The following is a 15,820-nucleotide window of genomic DNA, read 5'->3' as shown; positions in this document are numbered from 1 at the left end:
TTGCTTTCCTAGTACCTTGGCCTAAACACACGCCATAAATGCAACAATCCCTCCTGACAAATAATGAGAACTCAACTCACGATAGACTCTGAAACAGGAAATCTCAATCCCAAACATGCATCCATTCTATGGAATTAGTCGTAGAGTGGTTCTTTTATTGAACTAATAAAGAGAAGATCTTGAAAAAAGGGAGTGCGAAGTACAAGGGGCGAATGAGAGAGAACACACAATTTGGTAACTGGCAACCATCTGTTTCACATCATTAAAGAGAAAAAAAAATGGAGGTTGAGAATATCTCTGTTACATTAGTAACTGAAGCCTCCCTACTTAATTGTGGTCAAATATCACTAACATGGGACAAGGCGTTACAGCTGATGCAGTGTGTTAAGCAGCCTTGTATAGCAGTTAAGCACAGGCTCAGGAACCAGACTGTCTTGGTTTAGATCCCAGCTCCCAACTTATTTACTGAGTGATATTTGGAAGATCACTTAACTTGTCTATACCCCACTTTTTAGGCACAAAATGTGGATAATTATGGTACTTATTTCAGAGAGCTGTTGTAAAGATTAAATGAGTTAATATGTATTAACCGTTTGAACTAAAGTGAGCATATAAGAATTATTAAGTAAATGCTAGCCATTATTATTATTTTTTGTTTTTTCAGTTAGGAAGATTGGCCCTGAGCTAACATCTGTTGCCAATCTTCCTCTTTTTGCTTGAGGAAGATTGTCGCTGAGCTAACATTTGTGTCAATCTTCCTCGATTTTTGTATGTGGGACACGGCCACAGCGTGGCTTGATGAGAAGTGTGTAGGTCCACATCTGGCATCGGAATCCGAGAACCCTGGGCTGCCAAAGTGGAGTGTGTCAACTTAACCACTACTCCACCAGGCCGGCCCCGCTAGCCATTATTATTTATTATTATTATTTATTTTTCCCCCCAAAGCCCCAGTAGATAGTTGTTTGTCATAGCTGCACATCCTTCTAGTTGCTGTATGTGGGATGCGGCCTCAGCATGGCCGGAGAAGCGGTGCGTTGGTGCACGCCCGGGATCCGAACTGGGCCACCAGCAGCAGAGCGCGCGCACTTAACCGCTAAGTCATGGGGCCAGCCCCGCCGCTAGCCATTATTAATAGTAGTTTTACACATTTTTACTAAGAAAAGGGCTTCATCTTTTTCCTATTTCTATTTTTATCATCAAAAGCTATATCCAGCCTTTAGTTGGTGCATTATAATTTTTTGTTGGATAAGCAAATGAGAGGGCATTCTAAAAATTTAATGACCTCACTTCAGTTCAATACATTTTTAGCTAGCTAAAGTACAATGCCAAATCAGAATACAAATAACATCAGGAGTTTACAGAGTAGCTTAACATGTCTTTCTGCTTACCTAGACTCTCTACTCAAAATACATTTTCAAGGAATATTAAACTCAAAATTAAAGGCTAATATTGACCCTCTGTCCCACATTTTATTCTTCCAGATGGATATCTCTGCCTGCTGGAGGCAACAAGAGTGCCCTGGAGTTTGGTTTGGATTTTTTAAATATTGTGCTCTTGTCTCACATTGAGCTTTAACAGAGAAATTATCCAGCCTCAATGGGAAGTGAGAAATAGCTTTATAAGCTATGGCAGCCCTGGGCCCTAGAAAGAGCCCAGGACTGCATTTGAGTTCTTCCCTGGTCTTTCACTTGGACAAACAGCTTTACTTCTTGGTGCATTGGTTTCCCCATCTTTAAAATGTAGGTCGTAATTTCAACTCTTCTTATGTTAGCAAGTGAGACCATGCTTACTAAAATGTAATGCTACTGAGAGGTCCTTGAGAAAATTTTAGTCTGAGAAAAATGCCTCATTTTGAAACCTACCTTTTCAGTGAAGAAAGTTATAAGTTTCCAGATTAGTTAGTGGCATAAATAGTTTTCCTCTTTCTTCTGGTATCTCTGAAATCACCTTTCCTTTACTATGTAAGTGGTATAGATTTTTCAGCAACAAGCACAGGAAAAATAGCTGTTGTTCCAGCAATCAAGAAACATATGATAAAAATAAGATATGTTCACATAAACAGGTATAAACAACTCTTGATTATTCAAGATTTTAACTATTTTATAGAAAATAAAAGTCAGGAAGCCCCCAAACCATATGCAATTATATAAATGAAGTCAAAATGATTTAATAAATTTTTCCTACTTTGAGCCAAGCAGTATGCTAGTTTCTGAGATAAGACAAATATATACAAAGTTCTTAGACGCATGCCTTCTATGTTTTGATAGATTGAAAAAATTCCTCCAATTCTTCACCCATTGCTATATTTACTCTCTTTGCCACATAAATTTATAGTATCCTCTCACTCTGACTCAACTAAGTCTAGGAATAAGAGATAATAAACATACATAACAGTATCTGGTTTCTTGTAGATAATATGTCTATAATATGCTCATATACTAACTACAGTGTGGTATTAGTTTTCTACAACTGCATAATATTTAGTGGCTTAAGACAATACCCACTCATTAGCACACAATTCTGTAGGTCAGAGTTCTTCGTGGCATATCTGGATTCTCTGCTCAGGTATTATCAGGAAATCAAAGTGTCTGTCAGGCTGAGTTCTCATCTGAAGGCCCTTGGGAAAAATCCACTTCCAAGCTCATTTCTGTTGTTGACAGAATTCACTTCCTTCCAGTTGGACTGAGGTCCCTGTATCCTGGCTGGCATCAGCTGGGGGCCATCTTCAGCTTCTAGGCTGCTCTTAGGTCCTTGACATGTGGCCCTTTCCATCTCAGCAATGGAGCATGTCACTCATATTAAACTCCCTTCAATCTTCAAATTGCTCTGACTTCCTTTTCTGTGAGCAGTCAGAGAAGACCCTGGGCTTTTAAAGGGCTCATGTGATTAAGTAAGGCCCACTCAAATAATCTCTATATAGTAAGATCGATCAACTGTGCCATATGATATAACCTAATATCAGGAGTAAAATCCATCACATTCATGGTCCTGGGGATTATGTGTGGCATGTTACACCAGGATCAGGAAATCTTGGAAGATAGAGTTCCAAGTGAAAGCTGTGAAATTGATTCTACAGAAAGATCTTTAGAGGAATAAGGTGGAAGAAAAGAGAACCCAATGAAAGCTTAAAGTTAATCTGACAATGTATGACATTAAGAGGCATCCCAAAGCAAATTTACTCCATTTTCCCTTTTCTAGAAGGCTAAGGAAACTAAGAATTGAGAGGAAAGGAGCACAAAAGAAATTTCTGGAGTGCTGGAAATGTTCTAGATCTTGACCTGGATGTTGGTTGCAAGTATGCATTTGTCAAAACTAATTGAATCACATACTTAATATCTGTGCACTTTACTGTATAAAAATTATAATTCAATAGAAAAAAATACCTTGGGAGCCAAGCACACATTGGAAGATATGTAGTAAGTGATAGATTAGTGCTAAGTCACAGAAGATAGAGATATGAGACCCAAAACTGGTACCCAGAGGGAGCAACCAAAGAAGATGCCCTGCTCCTTTAGTCATTTTGAAGGTGTTGTACACTTTATTTTTTATTTATTTGTTTTTGGGGGCTGGGAAAGATTGACCCCGAGCTAACATCTGTTGCCAATCTTTCTCTCTCTCCCTTTTTTTCCCCTCCGAAGCCCCAGTACATAGTTGTATATTCTAGTTGTAGGTCCTTCTAGTTCTTCCATGTGAGCTGCTGCCACAGCATGGCTACTGACAGACTAGCGGTGTGATTCTGCACCTGGAAACCAAATCCAGGCTCCCAAAGCAGAGCGCACAGAACTTGAACCACTAGGAGATCAGAGCCAGCTTGGTGTTGCACATCTCAAATAGCCACGTTGGGGAATTGACAATTTTGACTTTTGATTAAATACAGACCATGTGTATTTTTTATGTCATTCCCAATGACTTATTCAATGTCTTTTGAGATAATTCTATGAGTGCCTCTCTCTTATCTCAGATATTCCCAAGACGGTTTAGCAGTTGTACACAGGAGGTAAGGGGGACTCTCAATTGCCTTATTCATTATTCTATACAGTAAATACCTGGATGATAACATTAAATCTGCAATGCCAGGGATGTTAACAGAAACCAGCAGCATTCTAATAAGAAATCAGTCTGATAACACCATTATTTAATATTGCTATTAAAATTGTCCTGCCCATGGACACACCTGAAATGTGGAAATGGAGTTATGATGAGATGTGGCACCACATGATAATTTTTGTTGCATGAGAGATTTCAAAATGGGTCAAAGCCATAAATTCTTTCAATAAAGTAAAGCCTCAGTGTCCCCTGATTAGATGGGGAAATTTCCAGATCTTCTCAGATATTTATAAAAGAAGACCAATCCACAAGGAGAAACTTGAAACCAGTGAAGATTTAGTAGGAATAATGGAAATATAGGGAATACTTTGATTACTCTCCCAGTCCCTCAGTGACATGAAACTTTTGCCTCATTGCTCATTTTAAAACAATCAACAGGGGTTAGTTCTGAACAAGAGGCAACCACCACTAATTTGCCAAGCATGCATGAAGGAGCTCAGGAGAGGAGAGAAGGCTTAGAAGGGGTGGGTAAGTTTTAGAACAGTTACTGTGGATAAAGGAAAAGGAACTCCAATTAGAAGGAGTAGGTGGGAGAACAATGCTTCCAGTTTGAAATGGAAATGATTAATGGAACCTGCCGTTCTCCAGGCCTCACCTGCTTCCTGGTCCAAAAGGGTGTTGATATGACTAACAAAATGATCCTAGCATTAATATAGTTGGAATCCAGCCTTCATAACCTGCTCTGTACAATTTACACAGACCCCAGGAATCTCACATCTTCCTCTGGAGAAAATCCTCCTCTAGGCTCCCTCCTACCTTCTCCCTCCTCGATCACATCTGGGATTCTCCTACAATGGGGTCCCTTGGTCATTGTGTTAATGTTTTCTTCAGTTGTTTAATATTACTCTAGAGCAATAAAAGGACACCTATGGTTAAAGCCTGTATGTGAGCATAAATTTGAAAACGTATCTGATGGTGCAAAATACTATCAGGCCAAAATCAAATAAGTAAAACAAACAAGCAGAAAACGCCGCCAGGGTCTCGTCTTAAGTCTAAGATTAACTCTCTCCTTTTGGTATCCCATTTATCTTCAAAATAGCTTTGAGGTTTGAAACTGTTAAAAGACTTGATTTTATCTTTCTCGATTTCATTTTCCCTATTTTTTTTATTTTCCATCATCTTGCCACTTAAGAACCTAATAGGAATGGTGAAAAGACAAGAGCAGTGATTTATAGGATATAAATCTTTTCTTCAGTGCAAGCACTAGAATGCTGAAAAATAAGATGCTTGCTAATGAACTAGATGAAATTGAGATTCTTAAATCAACTGTTGAACCAAGAATCTAATTTAGCTCTTTTGACCACCTTAGCCCGTAAATGCAGGAATGCACCAATTTATAGCTGAAAGCACATGGCATCTGTATTCTGACAGATTTGGGTGGAAATCCTGGCTGCAACACCATCTGTGGGCATTATACTGGATAAATTAGTTAACCTCTCTGAGCTTCAGTTTCCTCACCTCTAAATTAAGAATAATAGCACGTACTTCACAAGGACTTGTAAGTCCTAAACATATTACAAGATTTTGGAACAGCTATGTCTTTCCACCATAGAATGTTGTGGTCACATAAGTGGTGGGGGTAAGGCACAGGTGTGTTAGTTTAAGTCGTCCTAAAACTTCCCTAAACATGTAACTGTTGTGGAAAACTGAGTTCATTTCTCCCCTGGGATCCTCTGAGACACCACGTAAAATGACTCTCGGAAGTGCCTCACCAGAGGGTGAGAAGGCTAGAGCATTTATCCACTGGCTTCCATTCCCCCATTAGTTGAAGGTTGGTCCTGGGGCACTCCTGGGTCTATGCACTTCTGAGTTCTGCCTACTTTCCCATAAAAGAAAAGCATCAGGCAGGGAAGAGAAAAAAATGGGCACTTGAGGTGGGAAGCTGAAAGCATGCTGGAAACTGTCATGATGTGTATACTCAGGTGGGCCAAGGGTATATAGGGCAGATTATCAATAGTATTTACTATATTGGTGAGGTGGCAATTATACTCAGTTGGAAATCAAAAAATTTAGGGACAAATCCTAACTCTATACTTAACTAAACACGAGCCATTCTTTTATTCATTCAACAGATATTTGTTGAGCACCTACTAAGTTCCAGATACTATTTTAGATAGTGAGGACAGAGCAATGAATAAAACAGATAAAATTTCTGCCTTTATATTCCTTAGAGTGTTTTGAATGTTCAAATCCTGTACTGACTAATTTGCAGAAAAGTAGGCGGTTTAGATTAGAATAAGGGTTACATATCTAGTGTGAACAGGAACATAAACAAGTGAAGCTGACTTGGTCAGATAACTAGCAGAAAATATTTTCATTTGTTTTTTTACAGCTGACTTGTTTGAATCAAGATTCAAATGAAGTCCATGCCTTGCAATTGAATGATCTGTCTCAGAAGTCACTTTTAATGTATAGGCTTCCATCTCCATCTCTACTCTTTGTTTTCAAACTATTTGTTGAGGAAACAGAACTGTTTGAATTGTAGAATTTCCCACAGTCTGGTTTTGGTGATTGTATCTATGTGGTTGCTTATAGTTCCTACGAATTTGTGCTTGGATCTAGAGGCTTGATAAGATTTAGGTTCTATTTTTCGCCAATATCACTGAACAGGTTGTGTCGTATAATTCTCTCATGAGGTATGAAATATCAGTTTGTCTCTTTGGGATGTTAGTAGCTGTGAATGATCATTGCCTAGATTCATAAATCCATTAGCAGTTACACAAATTGTCATATTCTGTCATTCCTAATCCTTTATTAGCTGAAATATCCCTTTAAGAAGAAATTTACTTTCAACTATTTAGTTAAACTGAGATACAGATTGTTTAGAAAGGCAAAATAAATGCTATATTCTATCCCCTTATTTACCAATGTTAGGGCCCACACCAACAACCTCACTTTAATTGGATTACCTCTGTAAAGACCCTATCTCCAAATAAGGTCACATTCTGAGGTACTGGGGTTAGGACTGCAACATATGTATTTGCTGAGGTGAGGGACACAGTTCAACCCATCACACTATTTTTACTTGTTTACTCTTCACTGTTCCAAAAACTTCTTTTCCCCATGTTTCTTTCATGACTTCAAAATCGTATCAGTTGTTCAATGCAATCATCTTCATAAAGTCTTTTTTCTCTTGATATCCTCTGCCTCCCAACTAAATATACTCTCGTCCTTCAAATATCCGTTATACTTAGCTTTTATTTTTCTCATGGTACTTATCTCCTACCTCAGATCATATGTTGTGTGTACTTTTCTTTTTCCCCTTAATAGAGAGGGGATGACCTTCTAGATGGTCTAACTCTGACCCCATGCAGTACCAAATGTGGGTCTTAATATTTTGGAATTGAATAGGTGAATGTTTGTGTATAAAGCTATTCATTTGACCAACAATTGGAGCAACCAGTTTGGATTGCAATGGCTGTAATTCTTGGGCATCTGCGTCTTTAGTACTGGCCACAGTGCCTGGCACAGAAGCATGACCTATTAAAGTGAACTAATGATTTTTCTAAAATGGTATCTTCCAGGGAAGGAAGGGAAACAGCTGATAAGAAAGGTCAACAAAGTCGAATGCTTGCTACATGAGTCCTGCCAGCATCTCATTGCCATGTCCCTCTGGACTGTAGAATTGGAATGTGAGCCTTGGATTAAATGAGCTCATTTCAGAAGAAGCATCCATTGGGATAACTTTGGCTGGCAGAACACTGCAAGAAGTGAAGAGTGTGCCTCTATAACAGGTTCTTTTAAGTTTCACATTGGCACATATAGAGTGACAGAATAAAATGACCAGAAAAAAATGATTTTATAGCAGAATATCTTGGCCTGTCTATAAGAAACAAATTGAGAATAATAGCATGAATGAAGAGAAAGCCGAAGAGAAATAAATTCCATTAGCTATAGTGATTCTGACAAGTCGGGAGTCAAAAGCAAGGACGACGAAAACTCTCCCTCCTCCTGATCTAATGTGGGTCTTTGCCTCTGTCCTGCACTTTACACTCTCTTTGTGGTTTCAAACTGGGCTTACAGTAGTTCTGTGATGGTGGGTGTTGAGATGCAGGGAGAGTGAGCAGTGTTTTAACATGTTTTATTATTATTTAGGTATACTAAGGCCAATAAGATTGGAAGATGACTGCCATTGAAAAGAATTTTAACACACAGAGACAGAGATTAGATTGGTGATTATCAGAGGGGATGGGGGGAGGGAGGAAGGTGAAAGGGATGATTAAGCACATGTGTTTGGTGATGGATTGTAATTAGTATTTGGATGATGAACATGATGTAATCTATGCAGAAATAGAAGTATAGTGATGTACACCTGCAATTTATACAATGTTATAAACCAATGTTACTGCAACTTAAAAAAGACAAAAAAAAAAAACTTTAAAAAGAAAAGATAGTTTTTATACTCACAGATCCGAAGAGGAGGGGACATGCCATGCCATGGTTAGGGGGAAACCATTGAGTTTGGTTAGGAGGCAGTGGAGTGGGGGAAACTCCGGACACGTGGTTTTATTGTGGTTTCCATAGGAAGGAATGGGTGAGGCAGAGCAAGCGAGTTTAGAATTGGCTAGCTTGACTAATTTCAGCAGGTTCTGGGGTATAAGGACTTGCCCTAGCTGTCTGGTGCCTGACCAGTGGTCTGGTACCAAGAGTGATTAAAGCAGGTGAAGAGTGGCCCAAAGAGTGAGAGGCCAATAAAGGAGGTGCCTGGAGCATGGACTCCAGATTGGTTGGTTTGCGTTTGAAAATTATGCTCAGTGGGTGAGTTGTTTGCTGTCTCCAGGAGCCGGCTAGCCCTGGGAGAGGCAGTCCTTCCAGGGTCAGCAAAGCCCCAGGTGTCAAAGCATCAGAACACAGAAAATAGAAGACATAGTTGATACAAGTAGTCAGGACCTGAGATACCTCCACTCTTCTCAAATAGAGCATCTAAAATATGATTTTATTAACCTGCATTGTTTCCCTTAATCTTCGCAGTGACCTTTCAAGACAGGTTTTCAAATTCTCATTTTATAAATGAGACATGCAAGGCTTACAGAGGCCAAATAACTTTCCCAAATTCATACAGCCAAAATGGTAGGCAAGTTACTGCACCTCTTCAAGTCTAGGGATGATTTTGCTTTCCGCCTTACATTATTATGGTCACTCTGTTTGTTTACACTTCCCAGGGGCTTTTAATATCAAATCTCTGTGAAAACATGTGAAGCAAAGTCTTGGGAACCATGACTTGACATTTGATGGCTATCTTAAGATCTCTATACTATTCTTAGCAGTGCTAAAGGGACTGAGGTTTCTGGAAACTGTGTCAGTAGTTCTATACCTGTTTTTTTGTTTTTTATGGTTGGTTTTTAATTCCAGCCTCAAAGACTTTAAATGGGCATTTTTTAATGATCTTTAACATAACTGGTACACCTTACTTTTCTACCACCCCTTGGCCACTGAATCAGCAGTTACGTTCAGAGGCTCAGCTTTCATTCTTCACTCACATCTGATTTTACTTCCATCATTAGTAATTACAAAAGTGGATTCCAGCAATCTTACAAATGAGGTTGCCTTTCTCGCCACCCTCACCTTCTACAAGTATCAAATATTGACAAGATGAGGCAAAGGAAACAGTTGAAGGTCTCTGAATGGCCCTTGGATAACCCATCGCGGAGTTACACGGATCCGAGGGTATATATGTTTTCTTTATCCACCATTTCCAGGGGGACACAGAGACTTTCATATAGACTGTGAAAACATATTAGGATGAATTTCTCTGCTCAGCATCCTAAGCCATTGCCTTTCTAAAATTGATCAGTATCGCTACTTATAAGGTCAGACTAAGAAGTGTCACAAACACAGAGAAGAAGTGAGGCAGGATGACAAACAGAAGTTTCAAGTGCCTCCTGATACAACATTTCACACTGTTATGAAATTTTAATTTCCTTAAGGAAGGACCACCATGTCTCAATTTTGAGGGCAAGTACCATGTGTTTCGTGTATCCTAATGTCCCCATCACTGACAGAGTGCATGCATAAACAGGAGTCAATAAATATCTGAGAAATAAATGAACAAACAAATGAATGGGTGAATAAATGTTTTTATGTGAGTGGAGCTTGCAACTATTTTGTTAAACCAACATGAACATAACAGCCATCATGGGGATCTTGGAGGTCGTCTACCAGGTGATGAGGGAAATAATCGCCAATGTGATGAGTGAAAATGTAAAAATAAAGCTACATCTGCTTTAGTTAATTCCTTTTTCATCTAGTCTTCTATAGCAGCAAGGTTCTTTCTAGCTCAAAAAAGGCATGATTTTAGAAGCAGAAGTTGTTTCAATTTTAATTCCTTCAACCAATATTTGCAGAGCACCCAGTTCAGGCCAGGAACTGTGTTAGGGACCTGAGAAACAAATATGACATAGAACAAGGGCCCTGCTGTTACATGGCTCATAGCACAGTGAAGAACAGCGGGCAGGTTAGATTGCACATTACAGGGCTACAGGAGCGTGCAGGATGTCTATTCAGGGTATAATGGATGGAAGATGAAGTTATGATTTTTTTTTGCTGAGGAATTAGAGAAGATGGTACAGAAGTGACATCTTAAAAACAGTTTCACTCTAATTTGGTGGACAAGAGTGACAGAAAGTGCTGCAGGTAGAGAGAGCATCATGAGCCTGCAGCACATTAGGAGAACTGGGGAGGGATTTCATTAGGGGTGGATGTAGGGTGTATAGGAGCAGTTGAGTCAGGGGCTGGTTAAACTAGAGGTGTGGTCAAGTCATAGAAGCTTCTCACAAGCCCTCCCATATCATGATGACCATAAGAATCTCTGATCCTAACTTTTTGTCATGTCCACTTACAGCTTTCCCAATATTTCATAGAATCTCCTTTGACTCCAGGCTAGGTCTTCATTTTTTCCTTTAAATAATTCAAAGATGTCATGCTCAATCTCCCTCCTAATCTTAGGGGCTCTACAAGTCACTCTTTCACATACTGCAGGACCAGTTTCCTGAGCACCCAGGGCAGGGTCAGGAGGATGGGCTCAATTTTTATTAAATAAGTAAGTATTGAATCAATGAATATTTATCAACTGTGCTTTGAGGCAATCAAAGTAGCTCTTGTTGCTAAAATGTCTCCTGTCATCGTAAACAGATGCCGTTAGCTAATCCAGGAGTTCTCAACCTCAATTTTATTAACATTTTGGGTTGAATGACTCTTTGTTGTGGAGGCTGTCTTGTATATTGTGGAATGTTTATCAGCATTTCTGGCTTCTACTCACTAGGTCAAAAGCATCCCACTCCCTGAACTGCGAAAACCAAAACATCTCCTGATATTGCTGTGTACCCTCTGGAGCGAAATCACCCACGGTTAAGAATCATTTACCTAATTCAATATTTTGGCTAGTATATTTTATATATACTGATGGTCACTTCTTACAAATGCAATAGGTTTTCATGAAGGTTCTAATATTTTCCCACAGTCACGGAAGCTATTAATTAAATGCTATTTGCCAGGCACCCTATGAAGGTGTTGATGCCATAAACACTATTTCACAGATAGAAAGTTTAGGCTCAGGGAATTTAAACACTTTTCCTGTGGGATAGAGCCAGTGAGGAGTGGATCCAGAATTAGAATTAAAGCTGTCTGACTCCAAAGACAGTCTCTTAGCCACTCTGAAACACCACCACCCAGGCAAGGAAAAGCCTAGACTCCTAGAAGATGGTTTTGTCTATAGAAGATAGAATGCTAGGGAACCTGTTAAAACCTAGTCTAACCCACTCAGTTTGGAAAACAGAATCCCCAAGATAGTCAATGATTTGCCTACCAGAATATTGAGTGTTGAGATAAAAAGAGAGATCAATCCAGAAACACATATGCTCAACTGGCTTCTTTAATGGACAATCCAATTGTGTCCATTCTTTCTAGAGGGCTCTGCATGTCCCTTATGATAATACATCACACATTATATTGCCAATGTGTCCTGCCTTATATGTCCCTTCTACTAGACTGGGAGCTTCTTCAGAGCAGAAACATTTTTACTTTTCTTTTTTGTGAGGAGGAAGCATTTTCCCATGCACATAGTAAAGACTCAATCAAAGCTGATTGAATGAGTGAATGAACAAATGATTTCTAGATGTATAGAGAACTGTAAACCCGTAGGATGGGAGCTGCAGGTGACTCCTGCAAGCCCAGGTACAAATGAAAGCCTGTCAAGTTAACAACTTACAGAAAGTGTTTTCTATTATCCAGACAGGAAGCCGCTGGGAGAAAAGTACATAGATTTAAAGCAGCAAATAAAGTAAGAAAAAAATGGCCCCAGATCAATAAAAATTGTCCATCCTCTCTTTTCAGTTTCATAATCCAGGCCGTGGCTGACCCAAACCACCCAACTCAATTCCCACCCCATTTGGGACTATTACCTGCCTTGTTAAATATTCAGGGGCACTGCCCCTCCAGAAAGGGTGCAAGCACTTTAGTACCGCAAATCGATCCGCGGCGCCTCTGTATGAGCAGCCTGTTGAAAGAGATTACAAAACACAGCTCCAGGTTTGACAAGTTTCCCAGACTTGGAGCTCAGCAGCTGGAGGCAATCAAACAGGCTTCTCTGTCCCCACCACCCACAGCTCTGGACACAGCATTACTACTTTGTTCCCAGGATGGATTACTGACTTGGCATATTTCCTGATGCATCCCTCTCCTCACAATTTTCATTTTGTCTCGGATGATAATCTTTAGAATCCTCTTTTGTCAGAGACGCTGAGTCCCAGGGTTACACTCAGTCTTGATGAGGCAGCTGAAGCTTGAGGAAGGGCAATGATTTGCCCAAGATCCCTGGAGGACGTAGCTGTAGACCTGGGACTAGCTAGGGAAATGTTGATGGACTGAATGCATTGGTTGGACTGAGGAGCTAGTGGGTCAGATCTTCCACTGGACCCAAAGGAAGTCTCCTTAGAGACAATGACCAAGCTAACTGGAGCCAGGTTGGGGAATCTTTCAGTTGACAGCAGTAGTTTTTCAGAGTGCCTGAAATTAGATTCATTCATTCATTTATGCATCTACCAAGCATGCCTACTGCATGCTAGGTAATATGCAAGTTTCTGGACATAAATGATAAAACAGACGAGAACAGAACAAATTGTCTGGCAGAAAATAGAGATTATTATTATTATATAGTGTATTGTATATAATTATATGTGATATTATTTGATACACATTGTCTTAGACTGCTTAGCCTGCCACAACAAAATATCATAGACTGGATGACTTAAATTTATTTTCTGACAGTTCTAGAGACTGAAAGTCTGAGATCAGGGTGCCAACATGGTTGAGTTCTGGTGATGGCCCTCTTCCCAGGTTGTAGATGCCTTCTTATTCTATCCTCACATGGTGCAAAGCGAGCAAGCTCTCTCATGCCTCTTCTTATAAGGCCACTAATCCCATCATGGGGACACCACCTTCATGGCCTCATCTAAATCTAATTATCACCCAAAGGCCCCATCTCCAAATGCCATCACACTGTGGGTAAGGGCTTCAACATATAAATTTTTGGGGGGACACAATTCAGTACATAGCACATATAACTGGATATTATAAGATATGATATAATATGATGCGCTATAGAAAATACAGACTAAGGACTAAAAGAGGAAAGAAAAGGCCAGACAAAGGTCCTTGCAGGAAGTAACATCTACATCCACATGTGTTCTCGAGTTCAAAGGACAAACACAGAATCAGAGACTAGAGAATGCTGCAAAAGGTCCTGAGTAAATATGGGATAAGCGGGCAAGGAGAAAGCCAGGAAAGTCGAATTGCTGAGCTCATAGGCCACGGAGTCAGACAGACCCCAGGCACTTGCCAGCTATGACTATGAACAAATCATTTGAATTCTCTAAGTCTTGATTTCCATAATTATAAAATGTGGAGAATAATTATAGCTAATTTACAAAGTAATTGTGAAACTTGCATGAGGTAATTTACGTAAAGAGCCTAGCCCTGAAGCCAGCATATTGTGTTTGATAAATGGGAACTATGATTATTTAAGTATTGAAAATATTTCATTAGCACATTGTGTTGTCTTTACCTTCAGGACACATCCTTCACCCAACTACCTGTAAGGCCACCATCATGGTTCAACTCATCAATGGCCTGTGTAGCCTTTGACCAATTATTTAAACTCTCCATGCCTCAGTTTCTTCATCTATAAAATAGGTAGAATATTATTGCCTACCTCATAGAGCTGTTGTGAGTACTTACAGATTAACACACATGTAAGGTACTTTAAGGGATGCCTAGCCCATGGTAAGTGCTAAGTAAGTGGTCCCTATTATTATCATCTCTTGCTTGAATTGTGTCCTCTTACCTTCTCTCTCTGCTTCTACCCTTGCTCCTCAGGTCTCTTCTCGCAGCAACCAGAGTAACTCATTCAATAAATAAATCATATCATCTTACGATGAATTATCATCTCCCTCAGAGAAAAAGCAAAGTCTTCACATTGACCTGGACCCCTTACCTCTCAGACCATATTCCCTGCTGCCCTCACCTTGCTCATCCTGCCTCTGCCACCCTGGTCTCCTGTGCTGTTCCTCGGACACACTAGGCACCCTAGCACATCTGTGGCTTCTTACTTGCAGTTCTCTCTGCCTGGAATGTTCTTTTCCTAGGTGTATTCATGACCTGTACACTCAACTCCATTCAGGTCTCTTTTTTAATTTCACATCAATGGGAAGACCTTCCCTCCAAAACTGACCTAAATAGCAAATGCCACCAGTGTATCCTATCATTTGGACTCCTCTTTATTTTCCCTCTTATCTGGCATATTACGGATTTATACTGATAATTGCCCATTGTCTACTGTCCCCACAGAATGTAAGCTCCATGAGCGCAGGGATTTGGTTTGTTTCCTGGCAACAAGAAATGTGCTGGACACATGGAAGGAGCTTAATAAATATTTACTCAGTGATAAGTGAGTAAAACAGTCATGACCAGAGTGTCTTCCCTGATTGACCACCGACCATATGGGCCAGGTGTCGACCCTCTGGCTGGAAGGCACATGAACTGTGGTCCTGAGTAAAAGACTCATGGGCTCAGAGCCAGACTAGTGTCTTTTCTAGAAGCAGCCTGGAAGATCTGACTGAATAGTTCTCAGTTGCAGAAGGCAAGTAATCTGTATTGTTTAGCAGTTCCAAGCATTAACTTAGTGACCTAGTAAATCATCCTGAAAATTGGAAGCTGTCTAAAACGTGGAGACTATGTGAAACTGCTGACTCAAGCAGTCTCTAAAGGGATGTTGTTAGTGACTGTTTTCTGATGGCCCTTTTGTAGCTACTTTTATGTTCCACTTTGGTCATAGTGTGAGGGAATAAGGTATAGTTCTCTTGTCTGTTATGCACAGACAATAATCCATTCACAGGCAGGGCAGGGCTGTAAATCCTGCAGAGTGTGTGTGTGTGCGCACTTGCACACAGTGTGTGTTTGGGGAAGGGTAACTTCTGTGGCATTATTTCAACCAGAAATCTCAGTTAAGTGGAGTCACAAAGCTGTGGCTTTTTTTTTTATTGATGTTTTAATAGTTTTTAACATTGTGAAATTTTGGGTTGTACATTTTTTGTTTATCCATCACCATATATATGTCTCCCTTCACCCCTTGTGCCCACCCCCCACCCCCATTGCCCCTGGTAACCACAATACAGGTTTCTCCGTCCATATGTTGGTTTATATTCCACATATGAGCGAG

Source organism: Ceratotherium simum, chromosome 8 (genome assembly GCF_057802395.1).
Source record: "Ceratotherium simum simum isolate JZ-2026a chromosome 8, ASM5780239v1, whole genome shotgun sequence".
NCBI classification, from domain to species: Eukaryota; Metazoa; Chordata; class Mammalia; order Perissodactyla; family Rhinocerotidae; genus Ceratotherium; species Ceratotherium simum.
Note: the sequence above shows the minus strand (reverse complement) of the source record.